Source organism: Triturus cristatus, chromosome 5_2, assembly GCF_964204655.1.
Source record: "Triturus cristatus chromosome 5_2, aTriCri1.1, whole genome shotgun sequence".
Lineage (NCBI taxonomy): Eukaryota > Metazoa > Chordata > Amphibia > Caudata > Salamandridae > Triturus > Triturus cristatus.
Genome location: NC_140588.1, coordinates 183,248,231 through 183,268,750, shown reverse-complemented (window position 1 = coordinate 183,268,750; position 20,520 = coordinate 183,248,231).

Sequence of the window (20,520 nt, the reverse complement as noted above, 5' to 3'; positions counted from 1 at the left end):
AATCCACATCCAAAGAGGGAGGAGGAGGAATAGAGGCTAAATATTGATCAATGTCAGATGGAAGGGGTGGAGATTCAGGGGTATACAGTGATCTATAAAAATTGGAAAATTCTAAAAGAATGTCTTCGTCTTTATGGATCATAGTATTAGATGAAGATACAATAGATTCAATTTTAGTAGGTTCTTTTTTTATTTTAAAATAATTTGCAAGAAGATTGCCAGATTTATTTTGTGCACTATAGAATTTAGCGCTGGATTTAAGTAAGTATAGATTTGCAGAATCAGTAGAGAGTTTATTAAAAGAAAGTTTAGCATTAATAAGTTCTCTTAAGGTAGACTGGCTCTTTGTTAAGTAATAAAGGTGTTCCAGTTTTTTAATCTGTAAATTAAGGTTCTGTGATGAATGAGAAGCTGTACGACGTTTTTGAGCAACAAAAGAAATGATAAAATTCCTTGAGGCAGCTTGAAAGGAATCCCATACAAGTTGAGGAGATAATTGAGGGGATTCATTTTCTTCAAAATACAAGGATTCAAAATCAAGAAAGGCTGGTGTGAGTTTAGGAGCTAGTAAAAGAGAATTGTTAAATCTCCAGCGTCTAGTACCTTTAATGGGAGGAAGTAGATCTAAATTTAAAGAAACCGGGGCATGATCAGAGATTAGAATAGATCCTATGTCTAAGTGAGAAATGTGTTGAATTAGAGCTTTAGAAATAAAAAGGTAATCTATTCGAGATTGTGAAGAGTGAGCAGGTGAATAATAAGTATATTCCTGTAGTGTAGGATGACAAAGTCTCCAAGAGTCCACAAGGGACCTTTGAGAAATAGTGGAGGTGAATTGAGAATGCATAAAAGAAGGGAAGAATCTGGAGTTGGATTTCCTGTCAATAAAGGGATCTACAATCATATTACAGTCCCCACCAAAAATCAAATAATCATCAGTATATTACATTAAAAAGGAAAGGACTTGGGGCCAGAACAGTTTATCCTGAGTAGTGGGAGCATAAATATTAAAAATAGTGAGAGGAATCTTATTAATCAGTAAGGAAATCACAACCCATCTACCTTCAGAGTCATTATCTTGTCGTATGAGCTGAACATCCAAGCGTTTGTGGCAGAGAATAGCAACGCCATTGCGTTTTTCCGACCCTGGTGATGCGAAAACATGGCCTACCCAATTACGTCGTAGCTCAGTTATTTCAGTATCTGGTATATGAATTTCTTGCAGTAAAGCAATATCCCCTTTTAAATTTGCAATATGTGACAAAACTCGCTGACGCTTAATAGGGGAACCCAAACATTTAACATTCCAAGATATAATATTTAACGACATTTAAATCTTATATAAATATAATCAAAACATTTCTTTAAAGAGTCTGTCATATGTAAAAGCGAAAACAATGTGTATTATTCAACAAAAGATGAGAAAAGACTGTTATCGTAAAGCGATAGCAGTGAGAAATACATAAGATTATGAAATAGAAGAAGAAATGAGAGTGAGAAAAAATGATTATATAAATAAGAAGCATAAAAGAAAAACCAGAAATTGAGATAAAACAGGTGAGTAGGAAGAAAAAGAGGGAAGGAATGAGTATAACAAAAAACAAAAAGACAAAACAAAATTAACAATCGATAGGACAATACAGTAATAGAAAAACATACCACAAAAGAACAATAATGATGGGGTAGGTGGAGCCACATGGGGAAGGCCAGACACAGGACGAGAGATCGCAGGACGAGAGGCACACGGAGAACATCATCTAGGCGAAATGAAGAAAACGGAGAAAAAGGGAACACAGAAACCGCAACCTGGTAAAAAGGAAAAAAGAGGATATTAATTAATGCGGAAATTTATAATAACACCAAAACTTACAGATATATCTGACATGAAAGAAATTCACAATTAAGGACAAACAAGTAACAAACAGTAAGCATTTGGAAGTAAGATATTCATGTCACAATATGATTTAGAAGTATCCACAGAGACTCCTCTACAAGAGTTCAAAAATTGTTGAAACACGGCAGGATCTTCATAGTTGGTTGTTCTGTTATTGTAAGTCACTTTGAAAAGGCAGGGATGAAATAAGCCATAACGAGCGTTCATGCTGCGAAGTGCTGGTCTCATATCTAAGAATTTCTTCCGACGATCAGCAGTTATTTTGGCATGGTCTTGAGCAAAAAAGAGATTGGAACCATTCCAAGAAATTTTTCCTCTATGTTTGTCAGCATGTAAGACTTTAGGTAATTCAGTGTATTCTAGGAAGTACAAAATTACTCCTCTAGGCTTCGTTGAGGAAGATGGAGAACGGGGATTTTGACCCAAACGGTGTGCACACTGGATATTTAATGGCAGAGATTCCGGAAGACCAAGAAGAGTGGGAAGAAAGGATTGAAAATAGGATATTGGGTTAGAACCTTCAAGTCCTTCAGCCAGACCATAAATGTGTAGGTTGTTACGCCTATTCCGATTTTCTAAATGTTCAACCTCTTTGTGAATAAGAGGAACTTGAACAGCGAATTCTTGAACAGAATCAACGCGTCTCTCCAGGACATCAACTCTTTGCTCAGTGTGCGACCAATTATCTTCCAAGCTCTGCAAGCGAGTATTGGTTTCTTCCATGTATGGTTTGAAGGTGCGAATCTCCTCAAGAAGAAGTTCCAACGAAAGAGGCGAAGAAGAGTTAGTGGGAGAGGGTGGGTTCGTTTTTCCTCGCTTTCTAGGCGTGGAGGAAGCTGACAATGGTATTTTGGACCCCTGTTTGGAGCCCAGTCGTGTCGTAGAAGAAGAGGAGCTTTTTATAGCAGCAGAGTCACTGGGGATATCATCTGCGCTCTCTTGTAGAATGTTGAAAGGATTGAAATCCTCTAAAGATGCACCATTGGACTGCGGAGCTTCTTTACGACTGGCCCGAGATGTGGCCATGGTCTATATTGAAAAAAGGTAATCCTCAACAAAATTCTGGAGAGCAAATAGTAGCAGTATACACCTACTAAATGCACAACGTCACTGTATGAATTATATACGGGGAGAAGAAACACTGGTAGCAGTTCCGAAAACTCTGAAAAAATTGGATCTCTGACAAAATTTCGAAGGTCAGAAAATCGACCTACAAAAATATCGCAACAAAAATATCGATGTCAAGAATATCGGCATCCTATCTACAACATGGTAAGTACAAAAATATCGAAAATAAAATATCGATGTCAAAAATATCGGAATTAACTAATATCGTTTTTTCTTTAGTTTTAAAAATTCTGTAAAATAAACCAAATAATACTTATAAATAAAATAAACATAATTAAATATATTTTATAATGTTTAAAATTAATAATTAATATATATATAATTTAATTAAACATTAATTAAACATATACATATAATATATAATATATATACTTACTTAATAATTATTTGTAATAATTATTTTAGTAACTTAGAATTTTTTTTTTTTTTATAAATTACCAATACATCTATACACATAAAACAATAACATGAATACAATTTAAATAATTATATATAACAAATTTAAAAATGTAGTTTTAATTAGAATTTTTTTTATTATTAATGATATATTACATTAGCTAAAATATTACAAAACATATTAAATATCAGACAGAATAAAACTACTACTCCAACTCCAAAAAAAACAACAGTAAGGAAAATGTTGGATAGCGTAGGGCTAAAAATTACTATTTCCACTCCAGGGAGTGTAACAGTAGGGAAAGTGTTGGATAGCGTAGGGGTAAAAATGACTATTCCAACTCCAGAGAGTGCAACAGTAGGGAAAGTGTTGGATAGCGTAGGGGTAAAAATTACTATTCCAACTCCAAAGAGTGCAACAGTAGGGAAAGTGTTGGATAGCGTAGGGGTAAAATGACTATTCCAACTCCACAGAGTGCAACAGTAGGGAAAGTGGTGGATAGCATAGGGGTAAAAATTACTATTCCAACTCCAAAGAGTGCAACAGTAGGGAAAGTGTTGGATAGCGTAGGGGTAAAAATTACTATTCCAACTTCAGAGAGTGCAACAGTAGGGAAAGTGGTGGATAGCATAGGGGTAAAAATTACTATTCCAACTCCAGAGAGTGCAACAGAAGGAAAAGTGTTGGATAGCGTAAGGGTAAAAATTACTATTCCCACTCCAGAGAGTGCAACAGTAGGGAAAGTGTTGGATAGCGTAGGGGAAAAAATTACTATTCCAACTCCAGAGAATGCAACAGTAGGGAAAGCACTGGATAGCGTAGGGGTAAAAATTACTATTCCCACTCCAGAGAGTGCAACAGTAGGGAAAGTGCTGGATAGCGTAGGGGTAAGAATTACTATTCCCACTCCAATGAGTGCAACAGTAGGGAAAGCGTTGAATAGCGTAGGGGTAAAAATTGCTATTCAAACTCCAGAGAGTGCAACAGTAGGGAAAGCGCTGGATAGCGTAGGTGTAAAAATTACTATTCCCACTCCAGTAAGTGAAACAGTAGGGAAAGTGTTGGATAGCGTAGGGGTAAAAATGACTATTCCAATTTCAGAGAGTGCAACAGTAGGAAAAGTGTTGGATAGCGTAAGGGTAAAAATTACTATTCCCACTCCAGAGAGTGCAACAGTAGGGAAAGTGTTGGATAGCGTAGGGGAAAAAATTACTATTCCAACTCCAGAGAATGCAACAGTAGGGAAAGCACTGGATAGCGTAGGGGTAAAAATTACTATTCCCACTCCAGAGAGTGCAACAGTAGGGAAAGTGCTGGATAGCGTAGGGGTAAAAATTACTATTCCCACTCCAATGAGTGCAACAGTAGGGAAAGCGTTGGATAGCGTAGGGGTAAAAATTGCTATTCGAACTCCAGAGAGTGCAACAGTAGGGAAAGCGCTGGATAGCGTAGGGGTACAAATTACTATTCCCACTCCAGAGAGTGCAACAGTAGGGAAAGCGCTGGATAGCGTAGGGGTGAAAATTACTATTCCCACTCCAGAGAGTGCAACAGTAGGGAAAGCGCTGGTAGCGTAGGGGTAAAAATTACTATTCCCACTCAAGTGAGTGCAACAGTTGGGAAAGCGCTGGATAGCGTAGGGGTTAAATAAACATAATAATGAATTAAATAATTTGTTATTAGAAAATTGCATATTAATAATTAATTAACTAAATAATTTTTAATCAATACCAATAAATTAAAATAAATATTTAACTAAATAACATTAACTTACATCCCACACTATTCCCCCTTTAACACACATCACACTACACATACAAAAAACACAATTAATTTAACTATCAATTAATCAATTAATAACAATTATTAATACTTTCTTTATAATTAATATAGTTACAAATTAACTAGTTAATACATATTAACTACCAAATAACAATTATTCACCAATTAATTATTAATTAGCAATAACAACAAATCATAATTATTAATACATTAATTATATATAATATATTTAACTAAGTAATAACAATTAATTACCAATTAATTATCAATTAACAATTATTTAATAATAAATACCAATAAAAAAACAAGATCATTAATTAATTTAATTTAATTACATCCCACCCTATTCCCCTATAAACCCACAACCCACTACACATAAAAAATCACATAATTAATTTAATTATCAATTAATCAATTAATAAAAATAAATCACCAATTAATTAGTAATTAACAATAAATTAATTTACAATGACAATAAATAAAAATTAATAATAAATTAATTATAACAAATATGATTAACTAATTAATAAACATAATTTACAATTAACAATTAATTAACATGGGGAGCAGGGTCAAGACTGAATTGCATACGGCTGGGTCCAAATTGAAGTGGCGTGGTGAGCAAAAAAAAAGGATTAAACCCAGATCTGTGACTTTGGACAATGTTTGATTTGTTCAGCATTCCGTCCATTATCTGTTCTTTTTGCTTTAGTTTTGAAGGCCATCAAACCATACTATAAACCTTCGACCTCTGTTGATGAGAATGGTGTCTAAAGGGTGTCTTCTTTTTGAGATGTTCTCTCAGATATTCTCAGATGAAAAAAGTGTCATGCAGTAGCTTGCATTGGCCAAATATTTGCATTCCCTAAAAAGTGCAACTAATCAACATGTTTAAATGTAGAAGCTAACAAATCTATCTACATTGTTAGGTTTGTGTGTAAGCTGCTGCAGAGTTGGTGCTAAATATACTAGATATATTGATATAAGGAAGCTGGTTTGGTATGTGAAACTGTAGACTTTGTGATTTATTCTTGCGAATAGAACATCATTCTAAAACAGTTTCTTTAATTACAATTTATGGGCAGGCAGTTACTGTAGATTCCTTGTATGATTGTTGCTGCATAGTATACCGGACTGAAAGTATAACTATGTGCGATTTCTCTTCCTATGGTCCGCTATATCTCGGGATAAAGAGATGTATTTATTCATACTGGTTTTTATCAGACTACTTTCACATAAAACAAGCATTTGCAAGGCAATCGGTCTCGCCTTTGGCACTTTATATGTATTTAGCTATGCGTCACATTAGCCTGGGGGCTGAAACATGTACTGTTCTTTAACATGGAGGAAAAGTAAGCACTAAACTGCGTGACGCGCCCGTATGGGAACGCATGGAGAGAAATGTTGCCTTTCAGCGGGTAGATCCTACAAAATATTGAAAACTTTTAATTGTAGTTCATAACTCTGCAACACAAACGCCAGCAAATGTCAACCTGGACAACATACTATAAAGAGCAAGGCAAAAAACACGTAAAATTGACAACATCATACACACTACATGTATTTGTTATCAAACTGCCCATCCATGGTCCCACCTCTAGTCCTCTACCCAACCTTCTACTCCTCCGTGCACAAATTCATACTCATAAATCAATTAGTGCATGAACTGAAACCATAATTCATTAATTGAATATTTATTGTGTGCATCTATGATTGGATTTGATCTGTCTGTGACCACGTGTGTGTTTATGTTCTATGTGCCTGTGTGTATTGAATTGTGTATGGTCTTTGCACATAGTCGTCCGTATGTATGTTGCCTGTCTATACATATTAACCTTTCTGTTGTTCTGGACACATGAGTAGGAGTAACTTTGACGTGTTGAGATCATGTTTGTCTATATGTGCCGTGGTCTGTGGGTTCATGAAAGCATGTAGCTATACTGTTGTGTGTGTGTTCATGCACATGCCATGTCAGTGTGTGCATGCACTGTATTAAAGCCAAACCTGTTAACATTATCAGTGCTTGTTAAACGTGCATTTTTAATGAAACACTGCTTCACGTTTTTGCTGTGTTGTCTGACAGGCAGCAAAGTTAAAGGGCAGGGCTTCCCCACAGTTAACATGTTTTAGAACATAAAATGAGTAACACATTATTCATGAAGGAAGCCTTCACAAAATGCATGCTAGGTCTCTTGTAAATGATCTTTCGCTTAATGCACATAAAATACCCAAGCAATTTGATTAAGAGCAGTCTGACGCTAGTCATGGCGAGGCAGACTGAACAAGAAGTTTAAAAATGCATCTCCCTGTCCCCTCCAGTAATTACACTTTTGGCAACACGCCTGAAATCATGATGTCACAATAATGAAGCATAAGACAATGTGCATAGAATGGAACAAGCAGACCACCCGGTGCAACATAACCTTAATCTTTAAATTGAAGTACAGTAAAAACGGAGACATAGCAGGGACTTTTGAAGGATTCCAGCACGTATTTTATTACACAACATTGTAAGATGTACCACATTCTTTTTTATATCTCGCATTAAATTCTCTGGTTAACACATCATTAAAAGGTATAACATTCCCAGAATGTGTTTCCTGAAACATTGATGGGCTAAGAAGGTACTTATGAGTGCAATATATCACTCCTTCGCTCAAAAAGAAAATGCAAACGAGGTATCTTAAAGGAGATGTGGCCTGGCGGCCAGAGCTGCTGACTTTAGAATTGGTTACAGGGTTCCAGTCCCAGCATCAGTGCAGCACATTCTGATTCGGTGCTTGTCACGTAAATTCTCCTTCCCCAAAAAATGAATTAAAATGTGTGAATCTGGTGCTCAGGTCAAACTCTTGAGACAAGTCTGTGCTATCAAAAACTGCAAAAATTAATAGAGAAGGACTTCTCGCATGCCCGTAAGTTTCTTAAAAAGGACGCAGAAAGAAAACAGAATGTTTGCAGAAAAACGATTTTCCTATTTGGCTAAAGGTTAAAAACCAATCCACACTCATTGAGTGTGTTACTTTAATTGCCTGTTATATTGTGGAACAGATTGCACGGCATACACAATCCAGTAACAGGACTCATTAGCATACAGGAGAAATTGCAATGGCATTATTTCTCAAATACATTTTATTTGTTTTTTATGCATATAAAAGTTTTATAAGGTACTCGGCCGCTAATGCAGGCCTAAGGCCACGTCGCAACGTCATGTTGAGCATTGATCCAAAACACCACAGTAATTGATGAAAGAACAAGGAGAATGATGTTGAAATCATGCAGGGAAATTAGGCCAGTTCTGCAGCTGAGATGAGTTTTACACATTCAAAAAGTAAGTAAGAAGCATGTAAAGTAACACAGTACAAATGACTCAAGTGCTACATTTTGGAATCAGGTTATTCTTTTAAATTCAAGTTCTACATTCTGAAGCGCTATATGTTAAACTATAGTTCGATAGTGTTTCATTTATATAGCATAGTTATAGTGTAATTCTATTATATACATAAATAACCATATGCAGGATCCCACATTTTTCACAGGTGCCTGCTGCTCCACAAGCCAGGATTGCCTGCCAAATATTATGCCTCCTTAGACTTGATTCTACCTCATTTCCCGTTCTTCCATCTCCCTAACTACCTGTCTCTTTATATCATTCTCGTAGGTTCTTTTTCATCCCTTTGCCACAATTTTCCTTTCTTTCATTCATTCCTTCTTTCTCCCTATCCTGTCTTTCTCCATCTTATCCTGGGTCAAAGACTGATGATGAAACGTTATGGTCCCCAAAAATGAGTTCCAGGTCCCACCACCTGCCACCACAGTATGAATGAAGAACTGGTTGGTTAACAGCATGTAACAATCAGGAAACACTGTGCTGCCTTTGACCTTTAATATATTTCCCTTATTAGTAAAGGTGACCTTAGATGAGTTCATAAAACTATGTAAAGGTTCCCACTACTTCATGCTACACTACTTTTATTCCTTTGCCATTGTTCTATACTGTAAGCTCAGAACCAAGAATCACTATTCTTGTAACTGGGGATCAACCCCCGGGACATCATATTCTGACAATTTATCAACTCAATACCGCATCTATAAAATCTCTGCTTGCAATCCATAGATAAGAAGAAGAATCTGTTATTTCCATTTTATTTACATTTTGTGAGTGGAAGCAGATTAAAATACAATAGCAGACCACAGACGTTAGCAACGGTAGAAGAAAAATGAGAAAATACACATGGAGAAGAGCTTCCCCCCATCTTCCAAAATAAGGAATCTTTTGCTCTCCCCAAAATAAATTCTCTTATCTAGAATGTGGGTGTGGGTGTACCCATTTTAGGAGAAAAAAGCATGTTTTATCACTGTTTGATGGTATTTCACTGAGAAAAGTTGTATAGGAAGTCAACGTGAGAGCAGGATACTCAGTCTGTACAGATCAATCAGAGCGGAGAAATGCCGCAGGATGATGTAAGAGATTACTGCAACTTGCAGGTTGTTGACACCAAGGCAAGGCCTAATCTTACCAAACAACAACCCACAAAGATAAGTACTAAAAATACAATAAACATCGTTAAGGTGTGGCTGTTCCAGTAAATCTGATTCAGGTATGATTCATAAATCAGCAATGGCCAAGAAAATGAACAAGCAAGATTTTTGTGGAAATATATGATGTTTCAGGGCAGATATTTTGAACTAAAGCTTTAGTCATTCCTTGAAGCTAAAACAAAATGTAATTGTTCCTGAAGAAAGATGAATATCTAAGCAATCTAATTCAATCAAATGAACAACGATTTATTGGTAACTCATGCAATCAATCTTTTGGCTGCCATTGACTTGGCATATGTGTTAGATGATATGATCACTTGTATCGATTAGCAACTGGGACTTAAAACAAACATACACCGGGCAGGCAAGACACGGATGCCCAGTCTCCCTTGCAACTTGCTATGCACTTGGAGCCGACCTACAGAAAAATTGATGGACCCAGATGACGGAAATCCCTTTTTCATTCAAGTCCTGAAGACCAAAGCATTTGTATTGTCAAGTACATTTGGTGCTACATCATAATACACTCTAAACTAATCTGAAGTAGTCATTCAAATATAAAAGCAGATTGTAGAATAGCTACTGTATTTAGTAAACATCTGGGATTCCTTTCCAAATAGGCTGTAGAACATATGAAACAGAACCACAGCCAAAGGTTAGATCACAGGTCCTTTCAAACTCGTCCCACCTCCCAATATGTGCAGTGGGGAAAATCGACTATATGAACATTATGATCGTTCCCAAAGCAAGACTACTGTTTCAATGCTGTCCGCGAGTTTGATTTTAAAACTGGAGTGACGTTTCACTTGAGATAGTTGAAGAAATGTATCCCCAGTTTAGGAGGGAAAATGAGTTAGTATGGGAAGAAGGAGAGTGATTAGGAAAGACATTTGAATCTATTGTTAGGCTGATTATATACATCATCTTCATACCTTTGTGTTTATCTTGGGTGTTCCTTTTAAAACATTTAGCAGACGATCCTTGAACAGTCAAAATCTTCACAAAATTCATGGCCTATATAGGAAAACACCAGTAAGTATTGTTTATGGATAGAGTCGATAGTGCCTGAGCCCAAATATTGGACAGTTTATCTCAGTCATGCAGTTCAAGGAAAGCACTCTGAATTGGTTTCAAGTCTGGAGACGTGGATTCCACTTTGCGTGTGGTCTGGGGTTAAACCCCAGCTATGTATTGTATTTAGGGCTAGGGGTTGGGCAGAAGGGACAGAAAGAGGTAAGTTTAAGTGGCCTCACAATTTCCAAATCCTAGCATGACTTACCTGAAACATAAAAAGGCAAATATGGGTCTAAAGGCAACTTTGGGCCGAGCCAGCCTTTTTTTAAAATATATTTTGTTTTTAGAAATTGCAGTTCAGCTTTCTGCTGTGAAGGGTGACAGTCATTTTTTGCAATGGTCAAGCCTGGTGCTTGGTGATTGACACAAGACTTTGGAGTCCATAGTGTGGGGTCATTCCTTTTGGGTGTCAGACACAGTAGTCACAGTTGAGTGAGTGAATAACTTTATTCGGTTAAATAACCATCAAAGTACACACAACAAATAAAAACAAACTCAAACAGACAATCAATTCACGGGAAAAAAAATACTGGATCCTGTATACACCAATACAGCCTCACTACAAAAAACATTTCAATCAGTTCATTAAAATATTCATAATAGCAATAATGTACATAATTTTAACATTTTAACATTTCCCTCCAGGCAGTTTAAATACAGTATAAAAACACAATAAACCATCCCATAAAAAGTATAACAGTCATTTTTACAATGTTCTAGGGTGTCCACAACATCATTAATGTATATAGAAAATATGGTGAGCGCTAGCACACAGCCCTGGAGAACTCCTCGCTCTATGGGATATGATCCGTCAATTCTCCATTTGGACCCCAGCGGACCTGTGCAAAATGATTCACATGTAATCTACTTATTAAATGCACTAGGTTGGCCGGAACACCCATGTTTATCAGGGCTTGCCAAAGGGCCGATCGTGGTATAAGATCAAATGCTGCTCTGAGATCAATAAATGCCACGTAAAGTAGCACCGTTTATTAGTGACCCTGATGCAGTGTCAGGTTTCAGTGGAGCTGCACTTATAACCTAGGCACTCCCAATAGTTCTCCAAAAATGGATCTCAGTTTAGTGAGTAGTTCATTAAGTCCTGGTTTATTTTTACATTATGGCAGTTTGATTTCATTGTTGCAAATCAAGGACTACGTGGATGAACTACCCAAAATCGTGCTAGGACACCTGAGATCTCTTTTTTGACAAGATGAGAAAATATGGAGTGAATGGCCACTCTGTTGAGTTTAAGGCCATGAGCCTGGACAGTGCATGGTAGCAAGCTTGTATGCTTCACTACCAATAATCATTGTTCAGTGGGTGAAATGGATACACACCAGACAGCCATGGTTGATGGTTTCATATCCACTCACCACCACTGAAGGGGCTCTCATGGATCACCACAAGAAGGGTCTCCCATAGATTACACAACCCCAACCTGACTAGGCCCACCTTACAATCACCTTGAATGTAGTGTGATCAGATGGATCCATACATACCACTGGTTAGCAATTTTGTCAGACCTGAGTTTTCCTTTTCCACTGTTAAAAGGTGATTTAGCCTAATTGAATCAAACCAAAATGAACACTCTCAGAACGCACAAATAAGTGGAAGGCCAGGGCTGTAAAAGTGCTGTCCCCATTAAGTCACCGGGTAACCTTACCATCAGTGCCCTTGAGCAATGCACTTTTATGTGCCACAAAATGTCTTGGGTGCAGGATACGATCCAATATAAATTGCTTGCTGAGCCATTACTACATGATAATATTAATACAAGAAAATAATCATAATAATATTAATATTAATACAGGTTCAGATTGCTGGCGGTATTGCAGATACATCCCATATAAAGGAAGAGATATCCATCCAAAGGCTTAACCCTATCCGGTGTTCCTTATGGGCAGATTTGTGTAATATGTGCAGCCCTTAAGGCTTGTGAATGTATTTTTTGGAATGATACTAGTTGCTCGCTTTTGTCTGTGCAAAGCACTAGGAAGAGCATTAACAAGAGTGAAACAAACATAACAGGAGCTGCTGTAATTCATTACATGTTGCCTTGGATGCTAGTGTACCAATTCAAAGCTGTAATACTGCGCCCTTTAATGTAAAATGCCTTTACCATTTTTACGTTGGTGTTGATGGCGCCTCCTTATCCTATGGTGTATGACGTTTCTGAAAAATGGCACACAGCTTTGTCACTTTTCTGCTCAGTATGGATAGCATTGGGCTAATCTATGTTTCAAAGGCAGGTTTAGAGCGTTGTTGGTGTTATAGATGTACTTAAAATAAATTAGCTGAGCTCCACCTTAAGACTGAGTACTACTCAGGGTTCTGAATTGGTGTTTTTCAGACTGTAATAACTTATTTATCGTAGCATTTAATATCATAGTTGTGTTTCTAAGCATTGTAAATACCATGTTGTACTATACCCCAACTAAATTGTGTTCAATTTACTGAGTTCAGAAGAAAAAATTCTATAGGTTCCAGCAAATGTCATCAATGGTCCCTTTACACAAGCACATATCCTACTGGCACACAACTAAACTGCATCAGAACTCTCCTGTATCTCATCCTGTCCAGATTTTTCTTTGAATTCTGCAGTCAGCAATTTATACTGGGATAAAAATGGACTAAACATACAAGAATGCTGATAAAAAAACGAGGGGCTGATTACGATGCCATTGTAGCCGGATCAGTACTGCCCGCCTGTAATGCGGCGGTCCTGCACCCCTAATCACGATGTGACCGCCACCGCCGGGGTCGCATCCAGCAATTTAGAATTGCGGCGTGTGCTGCAGCACCCTCTGCAATGTTAAATGCCCATGTTGTGCATTTCCATGCACAATGTGGCATGCACCGCGTGGTGCCTGCCACCTTGTGCATGGAAATGTAGGGGGGGTACCATGGGTACCCCTCCAGTGCACAACTGCCCCCCCCAACACAGAGGTGGCCCGTAATGGGCCTCCCGAATCCAGCCTCGGCCAGCCTTTCCATGGCAGTTCCACCACCATTAAAAGTCTGGTTGATGCCAGTACTGTGATCGGGCGGGCGGTGCCTTCAATCTCCGGACTTATCCACTCTGCCAGGCAATCGTTATGATTGCCTGTGGCGGAAGCGTAGCGGGCGAGTGGGCTTAGCGCCCGCCATGCTTGCAGAACGATTCCCCTCGCCATCCTGATGTGGCGGAGGAAATGGGCATGCAGATGGCGGAGGGACCACCACTGCCGGCCCGGCGGTGGTGGTCCCTCCACCATCGTAATGAGCTCCTTAGATTGGATGAACCTTGAGATCGTGGATGTATCAGTGGTGGTCAATGATCCCTGAGTTATAGTACAGTTTGTGATGCATTTGTGGGGTAAAGCGGTTGAAGGTAGAAAATACTGTTTATGTAGTAGAACAGCACATAATCTTGGTCCTTTATTTGGATTCCGTAGAAAAAAAAAAGAATCAATAGATGTAAGAATACAAGAACTGTAGAAGGACTTGGGGCCAGATATACGACCCGTTTTTGCATGCGCAAACAGGTCTGCGACCTGTTTGTGCATGCAAAAACCCTACAGGGCCATGTACAAACACTATTTAATTGCGACTCACTAAATATCGTTTGCGACTCGCAATTAGGAAGGGGCGTTTCAAGGGTGTCCCTTCCTAATTGCTACTCTGAGCCCTATGTATGACTGTTTTGCGACCGCAATTGCGGTTGCAAAACAGTCGCAATTTACCATCCACTTCAAGTAGGTGGTAATCCAGTCGCAAATGGGTTCGGCTCCCCAGGGGACCCCTTCCCCTTTGCAAATGCATGCAAAAATGTTTTTTAAGGGCAGGCAGTGGTCCCAGGTTCCACTGCCTGCCCTGAAAAAATGAAAAGAAATTATATATTTTTTTTAAATGCATCCTGTTTTCTTTTAAGGAAAACGGTCTGCATTTTAAAAAAAAAGCTGCTTTATTAAAAAGCAGTCCCAGACATGGTGGTCTGCTGAGCCCAGCAGGCCACCATCCCTGGAAGGGCCAGTAATTTTCAATGGGGTCGCAAAATGCGAGTGCCTCATGAATATTGATAAGCGTGGCTTTTTGCAACCACATTGGGTATCGCTAACAGTGTCTCTGACACTGTTGTACATTTGGAATTGTGACTCACAAATTGCGACTTGCTATTTTTCGCAATTTACGAGTCCCAATTCCACATGGTCGTTCATTTGGCCCTATGAGAGTTACTCACACCTTACATGGCAAAATCTGAAAGCTCTAAGATTGTGCTACGTTCTTACTTTACATGCAAAAGTCCATTATAGGTCACCTCAATCGGTCTAGCACTCATAATTCCTGGTAGATGGGAGAAATATGTGGAGCTTTTGGAATATTATAAAACCTTGTTGTAAATGTGGAAATTAATCATTTCTTCCTTTAATATCTTAACAGAGATACAAGACACAATCCCAGAGGCATAGTTGAAAACAACCTCATGCGAATCCCTCTCACACTCGAACCCACCATACTACCCAACAAGACGCGACTAAATGTATACTCCTAAACTGCAGATCCGCATCTAGACATGCAGCCGATATAGCTGACCTTCTACTTGCTAACGAACCAGACATTCTAATCCTGACTGAAACATGGCTGAATGAATCATCTACACCTATCCTGGACATACTAGTACCCCCTAACTATGACATCACCAGACTAGACAGAATTGATAGGTTGGGTGGTCAAATCGCTTGTATACATCAAATTATTATTATTAGTTATTAGACCGATTTGTAGCGCGCATGGCTGCCCCAGCAACGGAGCGTCCCAGCACGGCCCTGACCAAGACCAACAACCAGGAGACAGACGCAAGATGACAGCTAAACATATAAAGATTTAGCAGGGCCAGAGAAGAGCCAGGTTTTTATAGCTTTGCGAAAGGCCAAGTGCTTCTGAATTATTCTGATAGAGACCGGTAATGAGTTCCAGAGTTTGGCGGCTAAATTCCGAAAGGAGCGGCCACCTGCTCTGGCTTTGAAAACGCGGGGGGTACAAACCAGGGCGCAGCCAGCCGATCTTAATAGGCGTCGTGGGGTGTAAGGCTTACGTAGATTGGCCAAGCCCATAGGGCCCTGACCAGATAGGATTTTATGCGCCACACATAGAGCCTTAAACTGGATGCGCTTTTCCACAGGAAGCCAGTGCAATTTAGGAAGCAAAGCGGTCACTGAGCTCGACTTAGGAAGTCCTACCAGCAGCCGCGCAGCGGCATTCTGGACCCGCTGCAGACGCTTAATACTGGCCATATTAGCGCACAGATAAAGTACGTTACCATAGTCCAGCCTAGACACAATTAGAGCCTGGACTATGGTTTGGTGCACATTGGGGGGAAAAAAGCCAATCACGGGTCTTAGGCCACGTAGAAGCCCAAAACACACCCCAGCCACAGTTTTGGATTGCGCTTCAAACGTCAAACCCTGATCAAAGGTTCTTTGCCACCTTTTTGGGAGAGGGCGCAGGTTTAAGATGCTCAGCCAACACTGTTCGGACCATAGTTCCCGATCCTTCCCAAACAGTAAGATCTCTGATTTGCTGGCATTGAGCTGCAGAAAGTTACCCGCCATCCAGTCCGCCACTGCTAGAAGATCCTCCTTAAATTTCCCCAGGCTGACATCACAGTTCTTAGAGAAGGAGATCAGCAGTTGGGTGTCATCAGCATATGACACCAATACAAGCCCTCTGCTTTTAGCTACCGCAGCCAGGGGGCGAACATAGATATTAAACAAAAGTGGGCTCAAAACTGAGCCCTGCGGTACTCCCTGATGTAGGGCAAACTCCTGGGAATGAAACGGAGGCATAAAGACTTGGAAAGACCTTTCCTCCAAGAAGGAGCAGAACCAGCCCAAGGCCTCGCCCTCAACACCAATTTCCTGCAAACGGGATAATAAAATTGCATGTGATATGGTGTCGAAGGCGGCGCTTAGATCCAGAAGGACCAGAGCCACGGAGTCACCCCTATCCAGACTATCCCTGATAGCTTCCGATACTGCCAACAGTGCAGACTCAATCCCATGACGCACACGGAAGCCATGTTGCGAGGGGTCCAGAATGGCATTTTGATCTATATACTCCGAAAGAACAGAGTTGACATGAGATTCTGTCACATTGGCCAGTAACGGGAGCAGGGAAATAGGCCGATAATTGCCCGGTTCCACAGGGTCCAGAGAGGGTTTCTTAAGTATAGGCACAACTTTGGCATGTTTCCAAACCCTGGGAACCGCTGCAGAAGACAAGGATAAATTCACTAACCCCACAGCCCAAGGGGAGATCACGGAGTGAAGTTGGCGAAATAAGGCAGGAGTCAGGGGATCAGCTGGGGATCCAGACTTGATCTTCAAGCAGAGTACATCAAATTCCTTAGAAGATAGAGAAGAAAAGGATACCAGACTACAACCCGCCATGGAGCCAGAAGTAATAGAAGACTCACTCTCAGCACACAGATCTACCGGCGGCATGTTGGAATAGATCTGCTCAACCTTATCCAAGAAGTGACGACCCAGCTCACTACACTGTTGGTTGGAGATAATCGAGGAGGATACCACAGAACCTGCACTTTTCATACTTTTGAGCAGGGCAAATACCGACTTGGCAGGATTAGTGCTTGCCAAGATTTCTTTAGCCACATACTCAGCTTGCACCTTCCGGATAAGGCGGTGATACTGTTTAATGGCGGCCCGATATTCCCGCTTAGCCGAGACGTCATAAGAACGTCTCCAGACACGTTCCCGGTTCATTACTACCCTTTTTGGCTGAGACAAGTGATGTATCAAACCAAGGGTTGGAGGACCCTCTACTTTTAACACCCAGGTGGGCCGGGATACAAGTATCCAGGCCTAAAACAACCCATTCATGGAAGCAAGAAGTTGCTGCCTCCAAGTCACAGGGCATAAGAGGCCTACTATCAGCCAAACAGGCCGAAAGTTGGCAAATATCTAATCTATGCCAAGGACGCTTCAGCACGGGGACCTAGCGTAGGGGAACAACTTTCCCCTGTAATCGCAGCGCAAAAGAGACTAGAAAATGATCCGTCCAGGCCAGGGGAAGTGGAGAGGAGACCTGTAGAGGATGTAAATTCGAGAATATAGGGTCTAACAGGCGCCCTGCCTCATGAGTACTCACAGAGACGCATTGTACCAACTGAAAGGCCTCCATATCTGCCAGAAGGTTCGAAATCTCCGCTTTCTCATGCATCTCAAAGTGAAGGTTGAGATCCCCTAAAATAGTAAAATTTTACGCCCTGCCCGCATAGAGTGCAATTCTATTCAGAAAGTCCTCCCTAAAGCCTGTAGCGGGACCGGGGGACGGTAGACTAAAAGGCCTGACATAGTGAAATTGGGGGTCAACATAACTTTAAACGCTGCACTTTCACAATCCGTAATTGTTTCTTTTATAAAACTACAGTTATAAACATCTTTAATAATTAGTGCAATACCGCCACCACGCCCCACCTCTCTATTAACTGTCTTCAGCACATAGCCCTGTGGAAGGGCAAGCCAGGGTACAGCCACTGAGTCCTGCGTAAGCCAGGTCTCAGTTAAGAATACAGCATCCGGGGCCTCATCAGAAAGTAAGTCGAACACCTCCGCATGATGTTTCAGGAGGGACCGACAGTTCAAGCTAAAAAACTTGAACTCAGTGGCCTCAGGTGCAGAGGACGCTCTATCAGTTCCTGATAGCTGGAATAAACAGGACTTACACTTATGGGAAGCAACCTGGGGCTCCCAGCGTGGCGCAGAGCACTTCACCTCCAGCCCCAACAGCTCCGCACGCGAGTAACAGATGGGATCGGAGGGAGCTCGGGCAGGGTGCCTGGCGACCGGAGACTGACGTGCGCGGACGGGCGCAGACGGGCTTGCCTTAGGCCGCCCGCTGCGCGCGTACTCTGCGCGGCCGCAGTAGTGCCGGCATTTGTAGGCCGCGTTGCCAACAACTAGCCCGTCAACCCACACCCAACCAAGATGGCGCCTAACCTCCTCCCAGCCCCTCCGCTACTACCGCCGTCAGCACACCTCGCTCCCCCACACAGAGACCACGACGCGGCAAGCAAAAAGGTAGGGTCTAAAAGAATTATTTTATTTTTAAAAAGAACAATCTGGTGCAAGAATTAAAAACAGTCACGCAAACATTAGTAGAGTTTAAGCAGCGCGGCGAAGGAACAGCAGCGTCACGCAGCACACAGCACTCTGCAAAATACTGTCTCCCGGCTCAAGCCTCAGGAGTCAGGGGGGCAACCTAACAATGCTCAATACCAATGCCCCTGCATCTTCACTTAAACATCTCCAGTAATAACAAACAAATATGTTAGTTACACACATTTTACCACCCTCCAGGACACAACCTCACATTCATAGAACATCTCATGGATATTCTAGCTACAAATGACAGCCAACAAAGTATGCAAATATTCCTGGATGACTTGAACCTTCACTGGGTTGACCAGAACGACCCAGGGGTCAACAGCCTCAAAGCTTTCCCCCAGACCTCAGTCTTAACCAAATGTGTAACAGCCCCACACACGACAAAGGTGCAACCCTCGACCTAGTAATCTCCAAAGTTGACTCCACTCAGCTCGACTCGATCCTCCCCTGTGATTGGTCTGCCCATCACATCATCACCTTCCAAGTCATGGAATCAGTTAAACAACTTTCCACACAACCCCCAAGAACAAAGATCTGGAAGAGAAATCTGAAAAATATTGACGCCAACCTACTAGCATCCTCTATTCCAAATATCCTATGCCCCCCAGAAGAACTAGCAGATGTACAAGGTCTGACCAACCACTACTTCCACTCCATGAACAGCCTACTAGTTAAAATAGCCCCTCTACAATTGAAAAGAACCACCACAAAAGACTCAAAACCCTGGTATGATGGTAGGCTAAATGGAGACAGAAGTTCACTTAGAGTAATTGAACGACGGTGGAGATCCGCACCTTCGGCTGACCACCTCAAGTTACTAAGAACCACCAGAAACTCCTACTTTAGAAAGATCAGAAGATCTAAAACCGACTTCTTCAGTAATCAACTAGATCAAGCCAAGGTCCCAAAAAACTATTCGATCTAATCAAAGCCCAAACCAAGAGTGCACCCACCCAACCCAAGGCTATCCCTGTCTCGCTACCTAACTGTGAGGAATATGCCTCCTTTTTCACTACGAAATCAGAATCTATAAAAACCGACTTACTTAATGACCTTTTATCCCTAACGGACATGCAAAAGAACTCCTCACTGCCCCTGACAGGTGCCCCAGTCAAATGCTCCACAAAATTCAACCTTAAAAATAACGCAACATGGTCCTACTTCAACACTCACAGTGAAGATACTATACTAAAGACGCTAACCGCCTTAAATCCCTCCAACCACTTCACAGACCCACTTCCTGCTAACAACTTAAAAGACTTCATTCCATTTTTACTACCTCTCTGGACCAAGATTATAAATACCTCCCTCCTTCAAGGAACCATCCCAGAAATCCTGAAATCAGGTCAGGTATCCCCCATCCTAAAGAAACTAACAGCTGACCCATCAGACTTAAATAACTATCGCCCTATATCCAGCATACACACTCTAGCCAAGCTCCTGGAAAAATGTGTTCACACGCAGCTTAACAACCACATCGAACAATTCAACCTACTTAACCAATACCAATCTGGCTTCTGTACAGGTCACAGTACTGA